General features: G+C 42.6%; 1 long non-coding RNA gene across 3 annotated transcripts in view; it reads left to right on the top strand.

The window, feature by feature from the left end:
- The window catches only part of LOC117270103 (uncharacterized), a 78,352-nt gene extending 51,857 nt beyond the window's left edge, over positions 1-26,495 (top strand). For all 3 annotated transcript variants that reach the window (XR_004502767.2, XR_013488129.1, XR_013488128.1), the window contains one exon: positions 22,425-26,495. This is a non-coding gene — a long non-coding RNA (uncharacterized LOC117270103). The remainder of the gene's footprint in view (positions 1-22,424) is intronic.
- Positions 26,496-27,556: the final 1,061 nt, after the last annotated feature.

Raw genomic sequence — 27,556 nt, 5'->3', positions numbered from 1 at the left:
TGACTATAATGTGATACGTCATATATGGATGATGCATGAGACTTGCAAGATGCACATGATTGGCATGTTTGCAGTTGAGTGCTAGGTCTCCTGCTGTTGTGCACCCCAGAAAATGACACAGTGGAAGGCTAAACATCACCCAGAGGGGCTGATGCCAATGGTGAAACTGAGTGCCTGGTAATCATGCACTTTGTTCATGCGCTTGTGGTAGCTTTTTGTTCATTTTGTGAATTATGTTTTTATTTTGACTACATATAATTTGCCTCCGTAGTGTAATTGCATCTGCTTATAAAATTAGTCATGATCCAAATCTCAGCAGGAACCAAAACCAACCACTTGGAACAAAAAGAAGCTTTCGTTGTTCTTTATGAAAAAAGAGTTTCAGCAGGAGTTTTTCTGAGATACGTTTTGTCTCTGTGCATCAGTTACCATAGTTAGGGCTATCTACATGCTGTACCACTGGATCAAGAGCATGGAGATAGTCACTCAAGAGTGGGCTCTCGGGGCTCTAGGGCTGTTCTCAGGAAGCACTCAAGGCTCGCATGCAGTCACCATGTAGTGGAGGAGATAAGAGGGGACAGAGTTACCCTTTGAAACTAAATATAGGTCAGGACAAGCAGCATTTAGGTAGTGTCTCATGCCCATAACGTCTCTGTTTTGTGCCTATTATTCTTCTAGTGTTGTGTGAGCAACTAGGTATACGGCTCTATATGTTGGTTGAAGTGTTTTAACATGTGCTCCTGAAAACAAAAAGATAAAGACACAGGTTGGATTTGATCCCGTGGCTTTGCATACCCTTGCCATGTGGAACAGATGGCATGTGATATTCATGTCACAGAGATTTCCATTTTTGTCATCTAGTCCATTATAAAGTTCCAAAATCTGAACAGATCATAGAAATACGACAAGGAGAGATTATTTTATTTTGTTTTTATTCCAGGCTTTTCTGGTAAATTAGATATAGTATAATATATATTAATAATAACAAAACAGAATCTTGAAATAGGCTGACTTATTGCAGAATTTAGTACATTAACAAGTGTGTTTACTTTTTTAGAACTGTGGAAAAAAAATAATGGCATGTAAGGACTTTTTTTTTTTTTTTGCAATTATATGTCTAAGTACAGTGGCTGACTAGGGCAAACCTGCTACGAGTGCCCAAAACTTTTCCATTAGAAGAAACATGCAGCAGCAACAATGCAAAGTCAAAAACACACAAACCCTGACAACAAATGCGACAGAGAAACGCCTCATATCCAGTCAACACAACGGATGTTTTCCAGGCCTCCAAGGGAGTGCTAAGTGGGACAGCTTGATTTTCGACCTGATAGAGAGACAAGACGGTAGAGTGTTTATTTTTGAAGTGAGAAGAAAAGTGGAGTTGAAACAAAAACGTGCATATTCTTTTTAAAAATTAAAAGTAGGTATTGGTTTTCTGCACATTTCCAACTGTATTTGTTTTGGATTTTCGTGTGTTTTTGAATCGGCATCGTTTCTGAATCAGCAGCGCATTTCTCCTAAAGGAAATGTTTTGGGCCATTGTAGCACGTTTGCCCTTATCAGCCACCGTAGTTAAGTGCTGCGGTGGTCTGCAATCTTCAGACTTCCTCTCATAAAGAAAAAAAGAACTGCTGTATTGCAGTCTTTGAACTTCTGTCTATCTCAAGTTCTTTAATCTCCACCAGTCTGTCTGCTGCAACAGCAGCACCTCCAAATCTTGGACTGGAGCCTCAACTGTCCACACTCTGTGATCTCAGGACACACACACGCACACACACACACACACACACACGCACACACACACGCACACACACACGCACACACATACACCAAGTCCACTTTATAAGCTTCCATGTCCTCTTCCTGATAAAAGCCCTTGGTCTGTTCTTTTAGTTTTTCTTCGTGTGTGGGGTTGTTTGCCACTCAAATGTATTTTTACTGATACAATCGGACAAAAATATAACTTTATATTTCAGAATTTTTCCTGTGCTGGCATCATCAAAGGTATTTTAAATAATCATTAAAAAATAAATGGCTCACAAATGAGACATGAAGTAGTTAACTTTCTCCACACTTTCTTCTCTCTGGCATTTTGATCAAGTTTCAGTTTGCACCTGAGCAGTTTGTATTGCATCTTAAAGTGTAGACTTTTATTTTTCAGTACTGTAATGAATCTTATTGCAGCAGTTGAAGAAGTGAATCGAGGATTATTTCCCCTTTTTAACCCTGTAAATGACAATACTGACTCTGAGCTGGAACTTCTACATGTGTTCCTCTTCCTCCACAAAGTCTCCATCCCTCACCCCCCAACAACAAACACATTGAACCTCTCCTCCTAGCAAAGCTGCTCCGATATTCATCTGACCACACATCTTTTATGGACGCCTATGGTCATAGTTGATCCACAGTTACCTCTGACATCCAGTCAAAACCTCTGATCCCCACCAGAAAAAGGCTTCCAGGCTTCACTAGCTGGGTGCAGTGGTCGAAATAGCGTACAATGATGTGATATTCTTAGCAAATGTGACCGTACTCACAGCCCCAGTGTGGGTCCTGTCAGGAGCAATAACCAGCAAAAACCATATGTTTCAGCTTTTACTCCTTACAGTCATCTCTTATGGAGCCTCTGGGCTTGTGTCTTCTGTACCAACACCACACTGCTGACCAATCAGACCACGCTTCTTAGTGCTATACTCAGGGCTTTGGTTCACATATTGGCATTATATACATATGTCCTTACATTTGTACATGCAATGTTCACATGCATACACACATTGGAACATGTAGGGCTGCAGTGATCTCAGGATTAGACCCTATCGGGCCTCTGCATCTTCAGAGGTGCTCCAATAAGCTCTCTGCAGACAGCGGTTTCTCAGTCACATCATTTATCTTAAAGGCCAGGACCACTTCAAGGCACTTGGAGGTGCATGGCGCTGAGGTCATGGGTGGGGGTGGGTCTGGGGACATGAGTGTAACCACATAGAGACATTAGAGAGGGATGCAGCATTACTGGAATCATTAACGTAATATATAACTGCAACAGAGGTCAACAAAAGTCACATTTAATGGCTATTTTTTATTTTTTTATTTTTAGGTAGCAGGATAATAAGCCTTATTTTAAAGGCCACATGAACCTGATCATTAGATCAAGTTGTTTTTCAAAGTTAATTGTTAACCACTTCGTTAAAGGGTACTAATTCTCTCAACTCAAGTTTTCCATCACCAATATGACATGGTTGAAATTAATAACTAATTCTTTTCACCCCTCGAGTGTTTGAATGAGTGACTTTGATCCTTTCTCCACAAATGAAATTGATTCCACTGTGTCACTGAGGGAGCAAGTGTTCAGTTCAATTAGATCAAACAAACGGATCCAGTGAGTATTTGGTACTTTCATTCACAAGCTACAAATCCCCTCCTTCATGCCAAAGGCAAACTGAAAAAGCTTTAACTTTTTCATGCTTTGTCAGACGTGTAATGAAATCCGTACCTCCCTGGCAATATTTCAAACTGATCCACTCGCAAAAAGCAACAAAAATGTACAAATCTAGATTAAGATGAACTTTCATGGAGCAATAAGTCAGTATTCGGTGGCTAAACACTTCCACGTACATCACATTCCAGCAGCTGCTTCACAATAAATGCATTCCTGTATTCCCTTAAGGAACACTGTGTGTGTGTGTGTGTGTGTGAATTGATTTTATTAATTCATTGGAAGTACATTCAATTGAAAGATTTGTTCAGGAACTGGGGTTTAAGCATCAGACATATTTTAGTACAGTTTGGTTTGGTTCAGCATCACATCAGTCAGTGATGTTCCTTACTCACCCTGTGGCTGCGTGGACGCTTGAGAACACTGTGAATCTTTTCTTCCCCTCTCTGCGTGTGTGTGAGTACTATGACTCTGTATGGATGGAGGTGGAGCTGTGGGGTGAGTGATGACACTGGCGGTGTAATCCCACCGACATCTGCTTCTAATCTGCAACATGAAAAAGACACTCTTTTGACCCCATACCTGCCCCCAACCATCCTCTACCCCCACCCCGCTCCTTCTGCCCAACGCTGCTCTCTCTCTCATTTGAACCCAAATCAAACAGTGTATCGGGTTACAAGAGATTTCTACCACAACTTGCAATCAAACATACAAAAGAGGGAGTATTTATTCATTTTTTTTTGTGCTCTCTGCCATGCCTCCATAGGTCAGGAATTCAACTCGATGTGGAAGTTTCCCAGTATTTTTTAAAGATTTAACAGCAAAAGAGTGGCAGATGAAAAAAATCTGCTGGTAAAAATCAAGACAATCTGTTAATTTCCAAGAATAAAACTTGCACACATGACAAAATGCAAGTACACAAAAACAAAAGTTCCGACAGTTTCTAAAAAAAACACATCCATTTCCGTTTTACGTCACCCCGGGTCCTTGATTGAGTCAACATAAGCCAAAAAAGAAGGAGCAGAGAGAGCACTTGGGGTTGGGGAGCGTGTGGGTGTACATACAGCATGTGGGGACTTTCCAGTGGATGAAGATTGCCTCACTGGAGGAAAGTATTTATTCAGGAGTAATTGAGAGAGAAATAATACAGCAGCCAAAAGCCCGGCCTGAGCGGATGAGCAAGAAGAGGATGTGGGTGATTGAAACATGGCTGCAATTTGTTTTAACTGGCTGTAGAAATAAGCATGGCAGAGCTCTTAGGACTTGGTAGTTGTAAATCTGGAGCCTTGCAGGAGTATTGTCGGTTCATAACCTTTCTCTCTTCTCGCTCTCTCTCTCCCTCCCTTACGCCTCCCAGGGGTACATTTAGCTGGGGAAATGGAGCTTTTCTTCCCTTTATTTGACTTCCCTGTCACCGGCAAACTCTCTTTCCCCCCTCTCGCTCTCTCTTTTTCTTGTTGTCCGACTCACACTCGCCTTGACCCATGTTTTGCAGGACAACTAACTGTTGGTGTGCAGACCAGCCGTGGGAGGACAAGGACACAACACAGAGATACATTAGAGTAAATCACTTCCCCCTTTCAGCCAACAATGGTTCTGGGAAGTCGTGTAATTCTTCCGTGATCTGTCTTCTCTCTGTCCTGCCTATAAATGCATATCTGAATTCATTGTGCCATGGTCGGTTTACATACACTACCATGTTTTCACTTCTTCGTCCAGTTCTGTTTATGTCAGGAGATAATATTTGTCTGCAAAATCAGCAGTTTGATATTGTTTTCTGTTGTTTTAAAGTTTGCAAAACATGGAAATACATTACATCACAAGTTAAAGGAATCTTTCACCCAAATTACAAACAAACAAAACAGGCCATGTGGATAGTTGGGCTTATTTTGCTCAGGTTTTTGAGCTTCTTTGTTTTTTGCTCTTAGAGTAAGAGCAAAAAGAGCTTTTTGCTCTTACTCTAACACATGAAGGTGAATGAAATGTAATTTATGGTGCTTTTAGCATTGAACAAAAATCAGCAGCAGTGTGTCTTTCCAGAATCATCCTCTGTTTTACTCAGGATAAACCATGCTGTCGACAGTTTTGACATTTTGGTGATTAATAGTTTTCACAGGACTGCAGAGATGCAGACAGATTCTTTGGTAGAGAGTAGTGCCAATGAAAGCTGTTGACAGCGGGGTGTTTGGGTTATCAGGACATTACTTCAGGAGAGACAAGTTGCTGATTTTTTTAAGTGTAATTTCTGATAATGTGAGCAGCACAAAGAGGATTCCATTCATTTCAACTGCACTGTGATGGTGGTGCAGAGACTAGTATCTTAAAAATGTTTGAATAAAGCTAAACGTCCACTGTTCTCTGCTGTAATTTTTACATGCAGATATTATGAAATTTCCAATAAACCCACCATAGAACATATTTACAGTTACTGTAATTAACATTGCATTATGGGCATAGTGTATAAGTTATGTACCAATTATAATGGGGCTGTCCCCTAATAGTCAACCCAATGTTAGTCGGCAAGATTTCATTGGTCGCTAAGTCGCAAAAAAAAAACAAAAAACAAAACAAACCAACAAACAAACCAAAAAAACAGGAGCTGTGCCTTGTCAAAATAAATCAAAACTTATACGCCTGAGCCATGTGGGAATTTAATTTGAAAGGACAGACAAAGGAAGTGGCCACTCTCAGCAGTCAGACAGGAGTTATGTTAATTTACAGGGTTGGTACATGCGGTTGTTACACAAGCTAGTTTTGAACATGGGCAGGAAATCCAAAGTGTGGGATAATTTTGAGAAGGTGGAGGACGAATCCAAGGTGATATGTAAACTGTGCAGGCAAACATTCGTGTGTGTGTGATTCGTCAACACCATTCGTCAACTGCAAACATGACGCATCATGTGAAACACGTACGTAGCTACATGCCCATTAGCAACTTAGTATATTCATTACTGCTTTGCTGACAGCATCATTAACAGGTGGCTCGCTCAGAGTGTGATACTATTCTTTCTCACACCTTCAACTCAAACCATTGTGTTGCCCCGCCCAAAATATTTCATTTAATAATAAGTAATATTGTAAACATGTAGGTGACTAGTTGACTAATGGCCCTTAATGACGACTAATGGTTCACTTGGAAAATTCTTAGTCAGGGCAGCCCTAATTTACAGTAACTTACTGTATTTTTATTTATTTTTTTTTCCAAGCATGTTCTCATGGCTAAAAACATTTTTTTAAATTTGTGATTTAGGTGAACTGACCCTTTAATGGTCACAGTAGAAAAAAAACAAAATCTGCCCACATGTGAAGAAGACAGAAAAGGACAGAGGTGATGACAAAACTAAAAAAGAAAAATTAGTAGTTGTGTGCCAAATGTGTGAGCGGATCTCTCTGTTCACACCTCTGGTTCAAGGTCTCTGCCTCACCAGCCTCCTGGCCTGTTTAGTCACTCAGTCTCCCAAAGAACACACACAGGCATGCACATCCACACGCTTTCATTTTCTCCATCACCTCCAATATCCCCCTTCCTGATTCCTTCCTTCCTATAGGAGCTTTGACTGAAACGTGCTGCGGTAACATTTGCACACAGGTCTGCGGGTTACACACTGCTGCATCCCAAAGAGCTGTGTGCTTCTCGCTCTCCGCTGTGGGTCACTACTCGGGGTTTACACAGGGGGCAAAGGTGTTAATGCTACATGCTTTAAAGAAGTACAAGATGTCTTCACTTCACTTCTAACAGGCACCCTGGGTAAAAGCTGGAACTAATCTGAGAGGTGTGTGTGTGTGTGTGTGTGTGTGTGTGTGTGTGTGTGCGTACGTGTGTGCATGCATGCGTGTGTAAAAGAGAGAGAAACAAGACCAGAGGTATTAAAAGCAGAGACATGCATTTGTAAGGAGCTGAAGTTCAGAGGTGCTCTCACAGCTTGACAGTGGTAAATATGGCCGCCATTATTTCTGTAGTGTTGAGGTTTCACACTCTGTTTACAGAAGCACTTCCTTGCTTTCTCTGCCATTCTATTTTGTGCTACTTTAGTACAAACAAGGCCAATGATTCTGCAGTGTGAGCATGCAGGGACACTGAAATAGCGTAGGTTGCTGTTTAGTTGCCAGTTATTGTATTGATAGTGTTTGTCAGCAGATTTTGCATGAATCTCAAATGTAAATGTGTGCTTCATACACAATCAGAACTACATATGTTTAAGTTTTTACTTTGTGTATAATAGTATCATTTGTTTTTAACACACTTTGTCTGTGTCATACTTTCTTCTTTACTTTACATTTTGATCTTAGTCTTTCATGAGCTTTCATGACTTGTTATGTATGCAGAGCAATCTTTTAAGTGCATAGGATCATTTTGGTGATAATGGAAGGGTGTGTACAGAGATAACAGTCACAATTTCATCTTTGGCCCCAAGTGACAAAGTATATCATGCTTTTTTTCGCGTCAATATAACCAACAAAAACAAGCTGGTTGCACATTTAGTTCAGCAAAAGTTGGCTTAGGTCATAGCACTGGGAATGAATGAAAACACATTTGCGAGCAAATCAATTTTTATAACCTTTGCGTGTTTATTAGATATTCGGAGGCAAATGCAATAAAGTGGCCCAAGCCAATATTGTATGCCATGAGGGGTGGTGGAACAATTCCAAACAGTAATGTCACCTCTACAGACCAAGCACAAATATTATACATGGAAGGAGGTTTGGAATGGAAGTGCTGTGTTTACGAGTGAATATGTTTGATTAAACCCATACAGTACTGGAAATGACTGTTTTTGTGCTGTTATTTTTTTTACTTTTTGCAGGGATGGAAGCAGACATACACAACATGCACCCTCCACTCTAAACATACATGCACATAAACAGACACACACACACACATACACGTCGTCCTCCCATCTACAGCCAAGGGAAGTAATGAAAACAAATGGCAGAGTTCTATTCCCACTGGGACCTGAGGAGGAACTTAGTCATCAAGCTAATTTTATTCTTGTCTGGCCCAGAGACTCCATTTCCTCTGGGTGTTTTTACAAACGCCGGGCTGCACCACGCCATCGGCCAGTGATGGATATGAGGGCCTGATGGCCGGATGGCAGATGCTGGCCCTGTAACTCAAGCTCCAAACACTCGCTGATGACCCCCCTTGCACCCTGTGCATTCCTCACTCAATGCAATGTTGCTGCTTGGGTGTGCATATACAAACTTCCAAACAAACTGTACATTCATTTTGTAGGCTCAAGGATATGTACAAGCCTGTATTTTATAATGTTACACATGTATGCATTCTTCTATTGGAGATGAAAGTAGAAAAAGTACCATATGTATAATACAAAACCAAGAACATAGTCAGCAATGATTTGTGCTATGATGCACAACAAAGGATCGTTTCCTCAGCCCCAATGTCATTGTTGATTTTTACAGACATAACATTTTCCTGTTCGAACAGATTTTCTGTTTTACAGCATCCATATTTTTCTGTCACTATTTGGTGAAATTAAAAATTGAGAAGGGCAAAAAACCTGACCATACCACCCAAACTGTAATCTACCACTGTATGTTGGGGAAATACATTTCAACAAGTACAGTAGATGCAGCAAAGTAGGAGCCAGATATCCTAAACAAATCACAGATATAATTGAAAGTGTAATGTCATTAGTTACAGTAAGTCTGCTAATCATGCAATTAGGTTATGACCTCTTTCATATTACAAAATTGTAAATACATCTGATTACCTCCGCCTTTGCCTCCCTTGTATGTTACGAGCAAGAGTCATGTTACAGGCAGCGGCAAGTTGTAGGTTAACAGCTTAAGCAGTGAGAGCTCTCGTTTCTGCTGCAGGCTACTGAGCAGAGATTTCAAAGGGCTGCTTAAGCCTGCAACAAATTAATTCATCACGTAATAATTTGTTACTAGACATTTCTTCTCAATCCTACGGTTTAAAGGCAGACATATTTTCAGAGTTTCCCTTATATGAATGGGAGCTATTGCTTCTGTCAAGAAAAGGTTTAATTTAAAAATAAAACAGTAAAACACAAAATATCAAAATGTATGGCTGAAACTTTTTTTTTAAAAAGTGTTTAAGCATACAACCAAAAACAAGTTACAGAATAAACTGAAGGGTTTATCACAAAATAGCAAACATTTCCCCCACCCTTTTAAAATGTAACATTTACAGCAGTGTCCAAGGACCCCTTAGCTCAAAGAGAGACGAAGCAGGGACGCCCTACTACATATATTGTATAAAAACCGGGTTGCACTTGAGATCTTTCTGTGAATGTTTTTTGGTCCACTCTTGTTTGCTCTTGCCTGTAGCTGCTAAGTCAGCAGCAGTTGTAGCATGGCTAGGTGCATTAGCCACTTTGACTGTCAGTCTTTTAGGTGGAGGGTGTCACAAGGCAATCCATTGTGGCTCACAAAAATGTTCACACATAAGATAATTATAAAGGTAACTGGGCCAATATATTTCAATAATACATAAATGTTAGCTTACTAGATCACCTGGCCATTATGGATTAGCGCTGCATAGTAATTTAGCGTTAGCTAGCTCACATGGTTGCACAAGGATTCATGTGTAACAGTTAGCCTATTATTAATGTCGTGTACTGTAAATTAACTTTTCTGATTTATGTGAATGTGTATTTTCAGACATATTTTTGTTTTTAGAGGGAAAAAAACTTAAGTTAAATTAAATGATCAAACAGCCCTGCAGGTTGTGGACCCCCCCTGTGGAAGATCCAGGATTTACAGCATACAGCATACAGCATACAATCTATTTCCCTGCGATTCAGACATACAAGAGCGATTCAGACATACAAGAGTGTTACACTTCATCTAAAAGATTCTGCAGAGCAGAAAGCCTATTCCTTATAACTGTAGATTAATAATGAATGCTAAAAAACTCTAATTTTGTTGTGGCTTCAGAGGGAGGGGAGCATGTCACAATGCTTCATTGGGTTAGCTGGATTAGTTGGATCAGAATTACATCTTCCCATTCTCGCTCGCACCAAAGTCCCATTCTGCAACATGCGCACAGCTGGGAGCAGAGGACACTTGGGACGAAGCAGAAAGAAAGCCACATGGCTTCCTGTTCCAACTCCTCTGTTGCCAGCTTGAAGCCTTCATTCCAATGCACCCCGCATGGATTATTCAGTGACTGCACCCTTTTAGTCTTGGCTGTGGCCCGCAACAGCAAAAAAAGAACCTTATTGTTGTTGATTTGTTAGTATGCAACAACTTTCAGGAGAGAAGGGAAACATTAAAAAGCAATTAATATACTGGAGTGCGAAGGAAAAGAGGAGTCGCCCAGGCCTCCAGTGGGACTGGCGTTATCTGCAGCATGACCTGAAAATGCAGAAAACATGAAAAAGATGGCTTTTAGTGTGACTTTGGCTCATCCCCGCAGATGGATGACTGACGGGAGGGAGCAAGGGACAAACAAAGGCAGTTTACAATCAGCATAATCAATGTGACATCAGCACAGCGACATAATGCGCGGGGGGTGGAGGGGAGCAGGGTGAGAACACAAGATGCTCCTTTTAATAAAGCTACAACATGTTCCTTTGCGATTACACCTTCTTGATCTTTGCCTGAAAGAAGTTTTTCTCAGGCTTTTACCACCCATCAAAGAAGCCTTAACATCATGGCAGGATATCAGTGGCACCCACTTTAAAAGCAATCAAGTATGCATTTAAATTTCAAGCTGGCAGGTTCAGCACGGGTCTTCTGTGCTTTATTGTAAAGAAAGCGTGGCTCCTTCTGTTTCTCCACTTGAGTGTTACCCACAACTCATCATAAAATGGAGAACCCTGCCTTGAGATTAAAGGTATCTCACATTACTTGAAAAGACCCAACATGAAACGGCAGATAAAGTAGAATTATGCTTTCTGTAAAAAGCATGCTTGAATCTTCACATTTATTAGTGGCGTTTCTACATGTATGGTGGGGCTCTTATCTCCCGCAGGCCTTTTTTGCTTTGTCAAAAGGGACTTATGGGAAATTTACCAGCCTTCAACACATGGACAATTGGTGGGTATTGTGGGGGGTGTTTTCTGAAGTACCTTGTGCTCCAAGTAATCCTCACCAATATTCAAAGGTGTTTTTTTGTGATACTTCAACATGATGAGGTTTATCCAAGATTGTTTCTTGTTTGTCATTGAAACAGTCTGTGACCACAATCACCCTCTCACATACACACATACACACACATAGACAGACAGACAGACAGACAGACAGACAGGGGCGTTTACAAAACAAGTTTTTGTTGCTCCCTCTCACTCCCTAATCATTCATTTGGTCCAAGGCTAAGAAGAGGAGGAGGGCGTCCCTTCTAGTGGGAACCACTCAAACCTTGCATACTTCTGCCATTACAATAAAGAGAGAAGAAATGTGTTTCTCTCTGTAGTGGGCATGGATTATTTGAGAACAACCAAGGTAAACGTGCCTAGCAACAATGCAGGCCTGAAAAAAGACACGCATTGTGAGAAACATAGAACGGTTAACCTTGGTCTGAACACCATGGTAACAGGGCACATAGAGCAACCCTGTCTCCTCGAAATTACGTTGGTATATTACTGAACCGTTTTTATAATTACGTTGTGGTGAGAACTTAATCGCTGCCTGGTGTTCGGAGATGGCGTATCTTTAATGAAACACTACATTTATGTACCATATTGGATTTGCGGGGAGGTAGTTTGGGGTGATGGTGGACATACAGAGTGCAGGACTGTGACACCAGAATCTAAGGTTGGCGTCCCGACCCCTGTCTGTGGTTATGTTCAGGCAACTAAAGCACTTTAGTTAAGGTTAAGGAAAGATGATGATTTTGGTTAAATGTTAAAGGGTGATTTAGAGTATTTTTCAACCTGGACCCTATTGTTTTTGTGTCTGAGTAATCGGAACAACTAATTTTGACATTGGTCCAGCCTTGAGCTAGAGCGCTAAAAGTGCTTGTTTTTTGCCACTGATAGGCTTAGATCATTATCTGCCAACATTATGGGAAGGAACACTACAGAGACACGTTATTTTAAAGAGCAAGATTCTTTTTGATTGACCAGAAACAGCCCTGAAATTACCAACACCAGATCCACCAGACTCCATTTAAATAAACAATTATTTTAAGCATGTATAGAGCCAGTATATTTTTGCATGTAGGTGAGTTAAAGGTTTATTTCGCAATCCAGAGTTGGCAATTGTTGGAACAGTGCAACGACAAACCAAGATGGTTTTTGTTAGTTTTATTTTGTTGCTGTCGATTTTAAATTAAGCGTATTTTATGATGATACATTTAAATGGAGTATGGTGGATTTGTCAATGGCAATTTCAGCGCTGTTCCTGGTTAAACAAAAAGGATCTAACAAAAGCTCTTTCTCTATAGGAATCCTTTCCATAATGTTGTCAGACACTTAGAATAACAATCTGTGCCTGTCAGAGGCGAAAACAAGCTTTTAATGGATGTAAATTGACAGTGCGCTATTGCCCATTAACGTTGCATTGCAGCCTGTTGTCAAGACTAGACCAGTTTAAAAATTGTTGTTCCCATCCCATGTCAGACACAAAAAGCTGTCTACTGAATTAACCCTTTAATTAAAACGGCAAAAATAAGTAAATAAAAATATTGTCGGTGAACATTTTGCTTCAATATCAACATTTTTGCAACTAGCCAGCTACATTAGCAACATTTCCCCATTATATTAACAGAAAACGTAATTTGGTCAGCATTACGTTTCCCTCAAAAACGTATTTGCTTTTTAAAATTATTTGTGTATAACATAATGTCTAGGAAACAGGGCTGTGTAGAGCTGATAGTGACATTTTTTAATGAAATCTAGGAACTAAACACCTGAAATACTGATTATTACAAAAACTGGTAACTGCATAAGAAAAAAAATAAATGAAAAACCATTACTACATGAGTGTGTTGCAAATTAAAGGTATTGTAAAGAGAAGTACTACAAATCTTGGCAATTTAGTACTACCAGTACACTAAATACTGGCTCAAGCTACACAATATACACCAGCGCTTGAATCATAAAATCCGACTAAGCTCACGAATAACCCTTTTCTGTCTCTTCCCCCTCCTTTAGCTACATGATGTGACATGTGTTGGGCCTGTGCACCAAAGCCCAGGTGTCATGGTAGCTACATGATGGCTTTTTCCTGCTACAAAACCCGTTCATCATTCAAGGGGCCTGTTGGGTTTTATCTCTGCTGGCTTACTTTGAAGCACTTGATCCTCCGTCACGTCTGCCATTTGGGGCTCATTGTGTCATGGAAGAGGTCACAGAGAGGGCGGTATCACTGGCTGCTCTTCCTCCTCAAATACATTAATCTTAGTCTACCTAGACTCTGTTTTCCCTGTGAATTAGCTAGAGAGATAAAGAAATAGAAAGACAGATGGAAGCACAGGTAGTTGGGGAAAAGAGAAAAGGGGGGAGTGAGTGAGGAGAGGGGGCAGACAGACAGACAGTGCCAGGCAGAGCTGAATCAATTAAGGCACATCAAATCAAGAATTCATGCACGCTGAAAGTGACAAATATTGGCTGAGGCGGTCAAAGCTGTCAGGGCCTTGACATAGCTTACCCCCCATCATCATCGTCAGGAATGTCATCGTCTCTCTCTCTCTCCCTCTCTCTCTCTCTCTCTGTCCTACTCAGTCTTGCTGGTGATGTGTAGTATGTTCCTTTCCTAATAAAGGAAACACGCATAGATGTATAAATACATGCATGCACGCAAAAGCACAAGCCCAAAACTTCTTGTGTTTCTTTGTAGTATTTTGTCTCTTTGTCGTTCATTCGTCTTTCTCTGCAGTCATTTTGTGTGTCTTTGTGGGGTTTTTTGTGTGTCTTTCTGGTTGTTTTGTGTCTCCTTGTGGTTCTTCTGTGTTTCTAGATAGTCGTTTTGTGTCACTTTGTCGTTATTTTGTGTTTCTAGGTAGTCATTTTGCATCTCCTTGTGGTTGTTTTTGTGTCTCCTTGTGGTTATTTTGTGTCTCTTTGCAGTCATTTTGGGTCTCCTTGTAGTCATTTTGTGTCCCTTTGTGGTTGTCTTGTGCCTCTTTGTGTTTTTTTGTGTCTCTTTGTAGTTGTTTGTGCCTCTTTGTCATCATTTTGTGTCTCTTTGTGGTCTTTTGTGTCTTTTCCTGGTCAGTACAGGTTGATTTGAATGACAAGTGGAGATCTGGGGGCCCCTGACACTTTGGGCCCCTGGGTCTGTGCTCGGTAGGCCCATACAGTAATCCACCCATGATTTACATGTTTATGATCATAACAATCCAGCAGCAGCTCCGCCAAAAGCCATCTTCACTCCTCGTTGGAATGCTTAGCACTGAATCAAAAAAGCATGTGAAAGGAAAATTCTGTGTAAAAAAGGAAGGATACAATAAATCAGTTCGGGCCCTCAGATCCCGGCAAACTGCTGAACTCAAAGTATCACCCATTACAACATTTGTGGGAGTTATCAACCCCTTTCTGCCCCCAATCTCCCCTTACTCCTCCAGGTCATCCCAGTGTCGTCAGCTGGCGCGAGCATATGTCTGACACCTCCGTCTGTCTGTCTTTCTGTCTGTCTCTCTTTCTTCCGCGTCTGCTCTCCAGTCCCCAACAGTCGTGTCACTATGCCCTGTCACTTCTGTCGGCCACGGCCCACATCAACATGTAGCGACCACTTGATATGTTTGTGCGTGGATTTCGGGATGAGCGTTACCGTGTTTTGAGAGAGGAACATCTGGTGGGGGGAAAAGGTTACAGTATAGGGATACCACCAGAGCCCTGTGCAGAATTCCTTCCATCAGATAAATCAAGCCAGCAAGTCACTGCGAAACGGGAGGGGCAGGGGAGGGATGAGAGGGTGAGAGGGAGGGAAGGGACGTTAACTCAATCCTGCCTGAGAGGAATGGAGTGCTTTGTAAAAGATGGGCCTCTGTAAAATGGCCATCTCTCTTCAGTGTGCTAGTCTCTCTCTGCCTCCTTCTTCCTACTCTCTTTCTTTAAAGTTTATCCAAACTACAAAAATTATATATTTTTCTCATTCACTCCTAATGGTATCTTGCCATGCACATTTTACACTGGCTGATTTTGAGATCTTCCTTTGAAAGATCTGCCTCCACCCTGATACGGTGGGTGCAAAATTTTGTTTGTGGTGTTCACAAAAAATCAACCCCAACATGTGCAATATTAAAGCGGCAGTTACTGGTGTCACTGTCAGCAGCTTTCTTTGGAACTATTTTCTGTGGAAGAACATCAACCTCAATCAATCAATCTCAGAAATGGATGTCACATCTTTTTCTCTTCTTGCATATATCATCAGAATATGGTGCTGTGGAGCAACCAGACCCAACACTGCTCATTTTTGGCACATCATAGACACTGGCCACTTTGATGGTGCTTCAAAGGATGTTTCACTGCTTAGGCCTTATAATGGCAAAGAAACCTTTACTGCAACACTAAAATATCGGAACTGCCGTCAGTACAACATCAACTTAATGACTCATCGGGTACTCTCCACCTTTAAATAATCTGGTTTGCTTTGAATAGCAAACTTAAAGATTTGACTCTTCAACACACAGCTCTTAGGGAATCGGTCTTGGTGGCTGGGTAGTGCCTGAGATATTTTATGTCATGCATTCGTATCATTCTATCAACTCTGTAAGCACTTCAATAAATATTTCTGTGACAGTTTTAAACTAGAGACCATCTTGCGCTGGGATCACATCCGCGACAAGACAACAATCCGCAACTTGATACGAATGTGGGCCAGGGCGGTAAAGTGGAGGGGCAATGGCCAATTACTTACTTCCTACACCCTACTTCCGACCCCCTTACTTGGACCACACCCATCTTCGAACTTGGCCTACATTTTGATCTCAACTACATATCTGTAAAGGTACGTGACTACATCTTACATCTTACATCTTACTACACCTGGCAAAATACTAAAAACAGCGTCTGTGTTAGTTCCTGCTTCAGTAGGTGCCACCAGGGCCACATTTTGCTATGATCACACACACACACACACACACACACACACACACACACAAACACACATACTGACTCAAAAACAATACCAGCTGTTGCGCCATTGTTACAGCTGGTAGTAATAATATAGTTGAATAATTCATTATTCTTAAACATTTCCTTACACTTATGTCCTTTCTCAGCCCCACTGTAGGCCAATGACAAGTGTGTCCATAGACTCCCTTTTTGACTGCTGATACCAACGAGCACTGGCCATCATAACATCCCTCCATCCATCTCCAACTCTCCCTCCTTCCGTCCCCTCTCTCCCGTCATGTCGAGGGAACAGAGAAGCAAGGCAGGGATGAGTAAAGCACATGTCAGGAGACGTAAGGGCTTCTGTGGAGGCCGACGAGATGAAGCTGTCAGAGGAAATGCTGTCAGCGCCGACACCCAAGTATCAAGGGCATCTCTGTGTCTTTTCCTCCTCTGTGCCTGTCCTCTGTTGCCTTGCTTAATTACACTGCATGTATGCTACTACTGCTATTGTCAGGGGCTTGACGTGGCTGCACTGTTGGCATGCATGAAGCCAAGTTTTGACACAGTGCCCTGGAGACTGCACTGTGTTGTTTTGATGTGCTGTTGAAGGCTTGTGTGCAGAGGCAAGTGAGCTTATATCAAGAAAGGGGTCATGTGTGCTCTTTGTGATTGAAAGTAGTTAGAAAGTTGTGTTTTATGGGGGTGTGTGTGCATTAATTTGTGTCTGTGTTTGCACCTCAATGTACGTGCACTTCCCAGCACGCTTTCGGACACATAAGATACATCTCATTGGTGTTAGCTCACTCCTAAATCAAGATATTCCACTTGCGTTCCACATTGGGAGAGTTGGGTTGTGCTCAGGTTTCATGGTCATGCTGTAAATGCACAGTTCATGCTTAATGCAAAATGCCTGTCCAGTATGTGCGTATGCATGCATGGCATTTTCAAATGTGTGTGTGTGCCCGTGTACAACCAGTACAAGTGGTACATGAGGGCTGGCAGTGGATGCATACTTCACACCCCAGACTGACCAGGAAGTAGTTGACAGCTCTCAGTGCCCTGGCCTGCCGCTAATTTCTCCACTTCCTTCCTGCTAGCCTAGCTTAGCATCAATCACCTCTCCCCACTCGCAGCACTAGTGCAAACCAATTTCCTTAATGCTGATTGCACTGTAAACCAACTCTCCTCACCCGCTCTGGCTCTTGTTCCGTTTTACTCATTCATTCTTTCTGTCTTTCCTTCCACAGCTTCCTCTTGATTTGACAAAGCAATGATTCAACTCCTAAAAGCTGCTTAGCCAGAATAGACGACTAAAAAAGTGCCATAGATTCTGCCTAAGATTTGCAACTATTGCTCAGTGTATGCCAGTGTCATATAATGTTCAGCTATAAGCTTACAGTTTTTCAAATTTAGAAATAGGTTTTAGTTTACCTCCTCCTACTTGACAAATGTGTATCATACACAATCTCTAAATCAGATCCAGAAGATTTTTTTTCTTCAGAATCTATCTGTGTAGAATGCAGACAGCTCAGTGGACAAGTGAGAGGGGATCCCTGCTTCCCGCTGAGGCATGAGAAATTCCCTAAATGTTTCTCAAGTTTTGGAGTCATCATCAGCTCAAGTGGAGGCCAGCTATTTCTCACCTTCACTGAATCTGTACACCCAGCCCTCATCTGAGGTCAGGAACTGCGCCAGAGCATGTGTGTTTACATGTGCCTGTGTGTGCTCTTGTGTCCTTTCAACTCCAAGGCGAACGGGAACAGACAGGATTTCTCCCGCTATAGCAACAAAAGTGATGACAAGCAAACCACACCGCATTTTAAATGTCTCTTAATTCTTCTTAATTTATTGTGCGAGCATCATGTGGGACATAACCACTAAAATCATGACAGGGGATTTTGTCAGTGCTGCAAGTAGATACAAGTGTATCTTACCGTGAGAAGAGTTAGGCCTGAAAACAGCAGCTATCAGCTCTTACCTCATCAATGTCATTCCAGACAATTATGAGATCCAGCGCCAGAATTCTCCGCCACCACACCCTTTCACTTAGCGCGGGCCCTCCGACTGACTGAGGGGGAATTAACACCACATCAGGCTATAAAACATTTAAATGTGCAAACTAATTATCATCTACATGTCCCTTAAATCCAAGGAAATTTTACGTATAATAACTTTCTTTGGAAAACAGTTTAAAAATGCTCAACAAATGAGGTCACTTGTATGTTTTTAGTTGGTCTTAAAGCAGATTTGCATTGAAATGCCACGAGTTGTACAACTTGGCAAACAATTTGTTGAACACAAATCTTCCTTCAGGCAAGAGAGCCAGTAATCTCATCTGAGATGACAGATGACAAGCTACAAAGTAATTATTATATTACGACACAGGCAGTGTTTAAAGAACATCAAATAAGATGCGCACCGACAACAAAAATCAAACAAAAACAACATGACAATAAAAATCTGTGTGAATGAAGGTTGGAAAATGCAAACGCATATTTCGCCCTAATGTTTGACTAAATTTCCTAAACACTCCTCCATATTCCTCAGACTCTTTGGTTTGTATGCTTTTGCTTCCCCTCTCTGAGTGAGCGCAATTGTGTGTGTGAAGCTGTTGCGATCCAGTGGCAGGCCTTTCCCAGTGGAGAGATTGATGAAGTGCAGTGGCCCGGGGGCCAAGGGAGAAGTAGTCCCCTGCTGGGACTTCTCTCTGGCCCACTGAGCACACCACAGCCACACAGGATACATCACTCAATCTGCTGCTGGCACACATACACACACACACACACACACACACACACACACACACACACACACACACACAGGCTCTGCGCTGGACAACATAAGGGCTGGATGGCTAAGAAGAAACCATAGCTGCGTTTACTCTTGTCCTAATGGCTGGTACAGAGCGGTTCATGTTTCAGCCTTGCTCCAGGGCCCACCACTGACATGCTGCTACATTATGTTAGCCTGTGTTTTATTTGGCTCTGTTTGGTATAGTGTAGTGGGATAGGAAGTGGGGGGGGGGGGGGGGGGGGGTACAATTGAAGGCCCAGCATGAGGGCCACTCCAACACAAACAGTAGGAGGCTGATGCCTGGTGTGCCTTGCCGCACACAAACTGCTGTGTTACGTGCAGTCCGAGCCCCAGATGGAGCAATTTTTGTCACTGTGTTTGTGTGTTCTGAGTGTGTGGTGGGATTTGCAGAGTAAATGTCAACAGGTTCGGCTTCCAAAATCATCTGGGGTGTATAGTCTCCACTGTATACTGCATGTAATGTATAAGTGTTTAGGGGAGGGGGGGGGGGCACAAATGCTGCACGGTGTTGGGTGGCATGCACGTCACATCAGGCTGATGGATGGCTCAGATTGCCGTGACCAGGATGCCCTGACTTCCAATGCACCCCTGCTAGCATGAACAGTGCTTACGCAGCCACTGACACTGACTTGTCTGGGACCGCCTGGACTGGCGACACAGTCTGAGAGATTCCCGGAGAAAGCCCCTGGTGCATACACATGCCTGCATGCTGACACACACAAGCATGAAAAGTGGGGGTTGGGTTGCCCTGACAAATTACCCACATCCCCGACACTCCGGTGTCTCAGCATGGGGGAAACTCGATGGCCCGGTAGGAGGTGGGTGGATAAGTGGAAGGTCAGGGAATTGAGTGGAGAGGGCACCCAAAGCTTTCTCTACATCGGGCAAAGAGGAGGAGGAGGACTTGGGGCTTGGAGGCATACATTTATTTTAAGTCTCTTTATCCAATCTATCACCACAATCTGTGCTCGTTGGTGCGAGGGGCACAGAGACTCAGCACAGAGTATGTGAGAAGTGTATGTGTTTATGTGTGTGTGGGCATGCATGTGTTAGCAGCGAAGGCCGGCGTTCCAGACTGCAGGGAGAGGATTAGGAGTCTGGAATGCAAGACACTCCTTGACCCCAGTGTGACCTTTGAGGCTAAATCCCTTGCCCATATCTGTCCTTCATGGGTCATGATCCAATTGGTAGCCCCTTTAGAATGCTGACCTCTTATGCACCTTGTCACTCAGTCAGCTTGAAACATCTCCATTCACTGACAGTGGGGCCTAGGCCAGCCTGCTAGGATAACAACTGGAGGATTCTAGTTGTGGGCCAGTTCCTCTGGGGTATGAAAATTACATTTCAAGGCTGAAATTCAGAGACATTTTCGTTAATGCAGGCCTACTTAAGGAAAAAAAAATCACTCTTGTTCTGCCTTTCAAGTGTCCATGTACACCTAAAACATAAATGAAGCGTTTCCCTTTTCCCTATTTTGGAGGCCTGTATGGCTTTCCATTTGCGAGCGTGTCGACCAAGAATGACGTTAATGTAGGTGGAGGGGAACGAACACATCAGAATGGCGGGTGAGTGGCAGTGACACTGAGCAGCAGCAAAGAGCTGGGTGGCAGGCAATCAGAGAGGCTCTCGCTCCCTTTCACTTCAGTCCCACATGACATGGCTGACTAGAGAGATGAGAGACAGATGGGCGCCCCGCTCGCTACTGAGGCCCCCTGAATAAAATATCATACTTCTGATTAATTCATATTTCATCTGCATAGAGAAAAGCAGTATTGTTTTTAGATGCCACTCAGATGGCATCTATTCTTGATTCAGGTTCATTCACTGAATTGTCTGATTACACTTTAGATGCTAAATTATTAAATCAGTGATCACTGAAGTAATTATCGTCTGCTACACTAAAGTTATTGAATTACACTCACTCAATTGATACTTTTCATACAGCACCAGGAACCCACTGCACCTGGCCAAGAAAAAGTCTCACTCATACCTCAGTAAAACCACAAATTGTTGTTTTTACACATTTTCCCCCACGTTTTTTTCAACGTGTGCAAATTTTATGCTAAGCTAAGCTAACCAGCTTCTGGCTGTTGCTTCATACTTAACATACAGACAAGAGACAGGTATCAATCCTCTCATCTAATTCTTGGCAGGAAAGTAAATAAGCATATTTCCAAAAACGCCAAACTATTGCATTTATGGCATTCAACTGCCTTAACTCTGCTTTCACCTATCTTTCCATCTCATTCTTTTGCACCAGATTTGTGTTATGTTTTTTAACATCAAAAGTATTTTTACTGTAAAGGTCCAGTTTGTAGTATTTGGGACCATCTATTGGCTGAAATTTAGTATAATAGGCCTATTCATAAATAATCAGAGAATCGTTATATTTTTGTTACCTTTATTATGAACCGTTTATATCTACATACAGAGTGGGTCCTTTTCCCTGGAGTCCACCATGTTGTTTCCACAGAAGCCCAGGATGGACAAACCAAACACTGGCTCTAGATAGGGCCACTTAAGTTTTTGCATCGGCCACTGTATTTCTTCTACGCGCTTGGCACATGGGCAAAGTCTCAAACTTAATCCTACACACTAGACCTTTAACTGCCTTTGTGGCCTGATACTGCAAATTGAATCATGATATACTGCAAGATTTTTTCATATGTCGCTTATTTTTTCTATGGTTAACAAAGACAAGATTTTGTAGAGCCAAAGGCAATACTTCTTCTACTACTTCTACTATCCATACAACATAATGCTTACATCATGGCCACACGCAGATGTTTGTGATGGCTCCACATTAGTTAATTCAAAAGAGGGAAGATGGACAGAATCCACTGCTAATGTTAGGGTTATCTGGAGTTAAATTAACATAAGATTCAATTAGAATGGGTGTAGAGGGAGAGAATAGAGATTTACGAGGGGAGGAGAGAGTGACACGGTCAGTGGTGACATCAGGCACCTGTTATGGATTTGTAGCAGCAAGGGTGGAAGTAAGGGAGTAAAGGAAGGAAAGAGGCAGTAGAAGTTATAGAAGAACAATCAGGAAAGCCAGAATTAGACTTGTTCTTTCACTCTGTGTTGGCTTGACTTTATGAAACTGTGTGAGCATATTTGTGCAAATGAACACACATGATTGCGTTGTGTCCAGTGTAACGCTGGCTCTCTGTGCATCTGTCTCACAGGAGCAAAGAAGCAGCTGTGAGAAGCCCGGAAGGTCCCCCAACTCTGCCCCTCACCTGTGTCACATCTGCCTGCCAGTGCCATCAAGGTGCGTCAATCTTCCACCCTGGCATCTCTTTACCTGTGGCACTACACTGCACCTTCCTGGCTGGCACGCTTTCGACCCTCCCCCATCACTCCCGCCTCTTGTTCCTCAAGGCATCTGTCACTCACCTGTCATTTCTTTCATCAACTCCTGCCTTACTCCTACCTTCTTGCATTGGCCTCGGCAAAGGCGGGAAGGAAACCATCGGAGCGAAAATGGTGACCACTTTGTCCCAGTTCCAGGTTTAGCTGCTGTGGAGGATGACACATTAGGGAGGTGCTGACTGACAGCGGCATTCCTACTAAAGCAGGTTTCTCTCTGGGGACACAGGAGTTTGATGAACGTATGGGTCAAATATTTGACACACTTGAACCCTGCAGCAAAAACTTATAGATTTGTTTGGCATAATTATATCAAGTTTGATACAATGATAAAGATAAAGTTATATAAAGTCAACACTGATGTTCCTTAGACTGTCTTGTATTCAAGTTATAGTTAGTATAGTATAACTCCTGCACCAAGACATATACCAATACCCTCTAGATTATAATGGAACCAGATGGCACTCAGCTTGAGGTGCTGAAAGCGGCAAAAAAATAAAAAATAAAAATAATTTTTAAAAAAATCATCATGACCCTGTTACTCATGATAATCCACAGACCTTGCTGGGAGCAGTTTCATATAGGAACTATTTTGTTTCTACACCCACCAATCGAATCACCACACAGAAGGGAAGCATGTAGGTAAGAGGAAAAATGTGTATTTCTGATTTGGGGTTGAACTGCCCCTTTAAAGGGCCAGTGTGTAATATTTGGCATGGTTTATTGTCAATCTGAATCTGAATCTGAATATTCTACCCATTAATATGTTTATACAAGTGTATGATCGCTAGAAAATAAAATTCATTTGGTTTTCATAGCCTTATAATTATGCTTTTATTCATATATATATATATATATATATATATCAAGGGCCTTGCTTTAGAGAGGTCGCCATCTTGCGCCGCCATGTATGTATGGCAGACCGAGCGGACAATCCAGCCAGCCAGAGAACGCGTTTCGCGTGTATAAATGAATAAATGAACCAACGAAGACAGCGGAAGGAAGGAAGAAGGAGGAGGAAACAGCAGAGAGTGTTAGTAGTTCGTCGATAGAGAGTAGTGAAAAGTTTTTTTTAGTTATAAAGTTTGCGAATGGACCACACTTACCACGCAACAGGAGAGAATGAACCCGAACCGTCATCTGCGAGGAAAAGAAGACGCAGCTTCACTCCTTGTGATGCACTCTCTGCGGCGCTTTTCCTCCTGGTGATATCTCCCCAACAATGGCAGCAGTAGCACCAAATCCCATTCTGTGCATTCAGCTTCTCTTCTCGCCCGCTCAGCATCAAACACATGGAGTTCCTCATCTGTGTGCTCCGGCTCAAACAGGTACGGCTCTGGGTCTGTGTCCGCCACAAGAAACTCTTCAAAATCGCGTTCAAAGTCGTCCATTGCAGCGACTATAGTCCGGAGATATTGCTAGGCTAAATAAACAGCTGAGCACTGTTTACCGGCTACGCTGTCAGTCAGTGTGCGGGCAGGAGATTGGCGGAGCAGAGAGGGGAGGGGGGTCCCCACTTAGTATCGTAAACGAGTATGTGTGTATTGTTATGAAGTGTGTCTGTTACGCCAGAAGAGTCAGAGTTTGGGATGGAGTGGAGTGTTACCGGAGTTTCTGGAGTGCTCAAATAAACGGGCCTTTTTCCCGAACGCTCCTCTGGTCTCCTGCTCATGAGGGATTCATTACAATATCGTAACATGGTTTAGATTTCTAAATAAACATTCACCTCGTCGCTAGATAGACCTACTCCTGAAAAACTCGTGCGCAAGGCTTTTTGTCCCTACAAGGCCACCGTCATTTACCCGACGGGAGGGGTGAGCGAGTGAGCCCTGCAATCTAGAATTTGACCACTGATGTCACTGTTTCCAACGGTTTTCAACCCATTTTACACACTGGCCCTTTAAAGATGCTTATAATGATGAAGTCCATGAGGTGTGACTGAAAGCTCAGAAAAGCTAGACCCTGGGTTAAGATTTCTCAAACTGTTTCCTGTTGTTGTATTAAATAAAGATAAGAACAAAAACTGTGGAGTTCCATTTTTCTACAAATTAGATTATGATAACTTACGTTGATTAAGGTCAAACAATAAAAAGAAATAAAAACGAGCCAAAAATGTTCTCTCACAGTAAAAACCCTTTCTGTCCGATGGAAACAGAACCCGGGCCATCAGTGTTGAAGATGATGATGTGTCATTCATCACCCCACCTGTTTCCAGTCATGTCTCTTCCACATAATCCCTTTCACAGTGAGAAAACATATTTCAGTCTCTCCTTCCTGAGCACAAAGGAGGATATCGTTTTCAGTTTCGTAGATTCCCATAATTTCAGGAGACTGAGTGACACACACACAGAAGTATTAACACACATTTATTCCTTTTTGTCAGCAGTAAACACACACCTTAGTTTTCTGAGATTTGTTGCTGGCCCAAGGGTCTCTGTCTTTCCACTCTGGGGAAAATGATCAAAGCAGTCCTGCTCCTCAGGGGTTAAAACGTCAGCAGCAACAAATTTGCCTTCACTAAGCCTGTCACACAAGTAAATTCTAAACTATTGACAACCTTGCTCAAATTCCAGTCCTGCACTGTGCATGGAAAGACCCCACAGGTGAATACGTGATTGATTAGCTTTTCTGATGACTAACGTGTCTTGAGGCAAAGAGAAGGAGGGGATAGTTACTTCCTAACATGATTCTTGCCTCTGGAAAAAGTGTTTTCTTGGACTCTCCTCAGCACGGCAAGTCTCCACCAAGCTGGGGAGAGGCTATTCCAGCTATCAGTGGCTAGACCTTTCGTGAGTACTGTCTGAAATATTGCACAAATAACGATCAAAGCAGCTCCCTGAACTGGCTGGGCCCAGACAGTAAATCCAGCCTGGTGAGGGCCAGACAGTGATTTTGTTTCACATTTCCGCCCAAGACACAGGCACATGCAAGGAAGAGGAGAATAAAATAGATAAAAAAAGAAAAAGAGCCCTTGGCTGTGGCCCAAACTCCGGCCATATCAGTTAGGCTTTGCTGCCACGTGGCATATGGTACAAGACAAACTGTCAGCCTTTTTCCCTCCTGTCTGTGCTTGCTTAGAGATGACAGGAGCAAGAGCACGTTTGTGTCCCGGCAGCAGGCATCAGGCAGGCTTAGCGGTGATTTGGGGGGAAAAGGGGTGAAAGGCAGAGCATCTTGCTGTGGCGAGCGGTGATGCGTCTGCATGGCTGGGCGTGGGGGGCCACACAGTAGCTGCGGGGGACAGCGCAGTGGCTGCGATTGTGAGGAAACTGCAAATTGATCAAATTGTAGAGGCAAGACTTTAGGCCTATTATCTGGGTCATGTCAATGTCTCTCTGGTCTCCAGTTGGTCACAGGGGCAAGTAGAGTGTGTGTATGTTTGTGTGTAAAAGAGTCTAAGCTTTAAGAGCCAAAATTCAATTCTGTAAGTGTGTCTAGTCAAACCTTCATGCACGTGTTGTTTGCACCGTGCCTCTGCAGCAAATAGATCTAACAAACACCAAGCACAACAGTTTTCATTAGCACCAGTGTGATACTTCCCAAGACTTTTGTGGTGAAGGTGAATCTGAGGTCAAGTCCTGCACACCACCAAACTTAGAGCAATTACAGATCCTTATTTATCGAACTTCTTAGAAATTTTTTCAAGTTTTCGTGGCTGGATACAGAAAAAAATCCAGGAGACAAGTGAAGCTGCCGTTTCCATATATGCAATCTGACATCTACGAGTCACATTGTTCCCCTATCAGCAGTGATCACAGAGCCAGCCCTCTATCAGAGTTGACTTCAGCAGAGCATATCGTGGCTATTAGCCTAGCATGGTGCGTGATCTCCGTCTTGTCTTGTTGCTGAGGGTGCTGTCCTGTGTAGTGCGGGGGACACATGCATGAGGGAGGGCGTCGATGTCACTTGTCACCACGCTTCTGTCATAGTCCCCGGAGTTTCGATGGCTCCCTCCGGTCCCTTGTCACTCCTCCTGGCTGGAAACAGCTGGTTACCAGAGCCAGTGCCATGCTAGTTAACATGGAGGGATGTATGGTACATGCTGGTATGTACTCCCAGTGTTCCAGTACTGGGAGCAGCCTATGCATAATACCACTCTATTTAATATCTCCTTTTCATTTTAATATTATTATTTGGTACAATATATGTATATTTTTTTTAGCTGTATGTTCAAACCAGCTAATGTCAAACAGGTTTAATGAGAGCAGCTCCTGACTCCAGCGACCACACAGCCCAATTCCTTGTAAATCAGCAGTGCTGATATTAGCTGTTGAAGGCTAAATGGCCATTATGGATCCTCAACACTCTGACACGTTGTGACCTGCCTCCTCTAGTGAGGTATGTGGCGCTGTGTGTGGGAAACACATAGACTCGTATACATGCATAGTCGCTCACTGCTCTGTGTGTGGGCCATGTTTGCCACCACTTACTGACAGGTCAGACTCCCATGGTGTGATCAAACAGCAGCCACAACTCTCTAGAATTCCCACAACACTCCGCCTGGTGGAGAGTGGACAATAAAAACAAGAGTGGTGGGCTTTCATCACAGGCTTTACCAAAGCCTGGCCTATTCTTGCTCACTCATTTGGCCTAACTTCATAAAGGTCAACTCAAAAATGTAAACTGAATGTAGTTGTGTGCAGGGAGTGGCTCCAGACAGCATATACAGTAGACACTGTACTTGTTTTAGGACATCCAAAATAGCATTATTAGTCTCTCACGGGACAGGAAAATTTGGCGCACAACTATATTAAGTATTGTGGGTCAAAGTTGAACTAGAGGGCCAGTCCGTAAACTGTGAGAGAAAAAAAGACGGGTACAATATGCAACAAAGGTCCCTTGAACGATTGATGTTGCAGTTATGTGCCTTGAAACTCAAAAATGCATATGTTTCCTCTTACCTGTAGTGCAACTTGTAAATGTAGATTGTTTTGGTGTGAGTTGCCAA

This window comes from Epinephelus lanceolatus, chromosome 19, assembly GCF_041903045.1.
Source record: "Epinephelus lanceolatus isolate andai-2023 chromosome 19, ASM4190304v1, whole genome shotgun sequence".
NCBI lineage: Eukaryota > Metazoa > Chordata > Actinopteri > Perciformes > Serranidae > Epinephelus > Epinephelus lanceolatus.
This window is presented reverse-complemented; position numbering and strand designations above follow the sequence as displayed.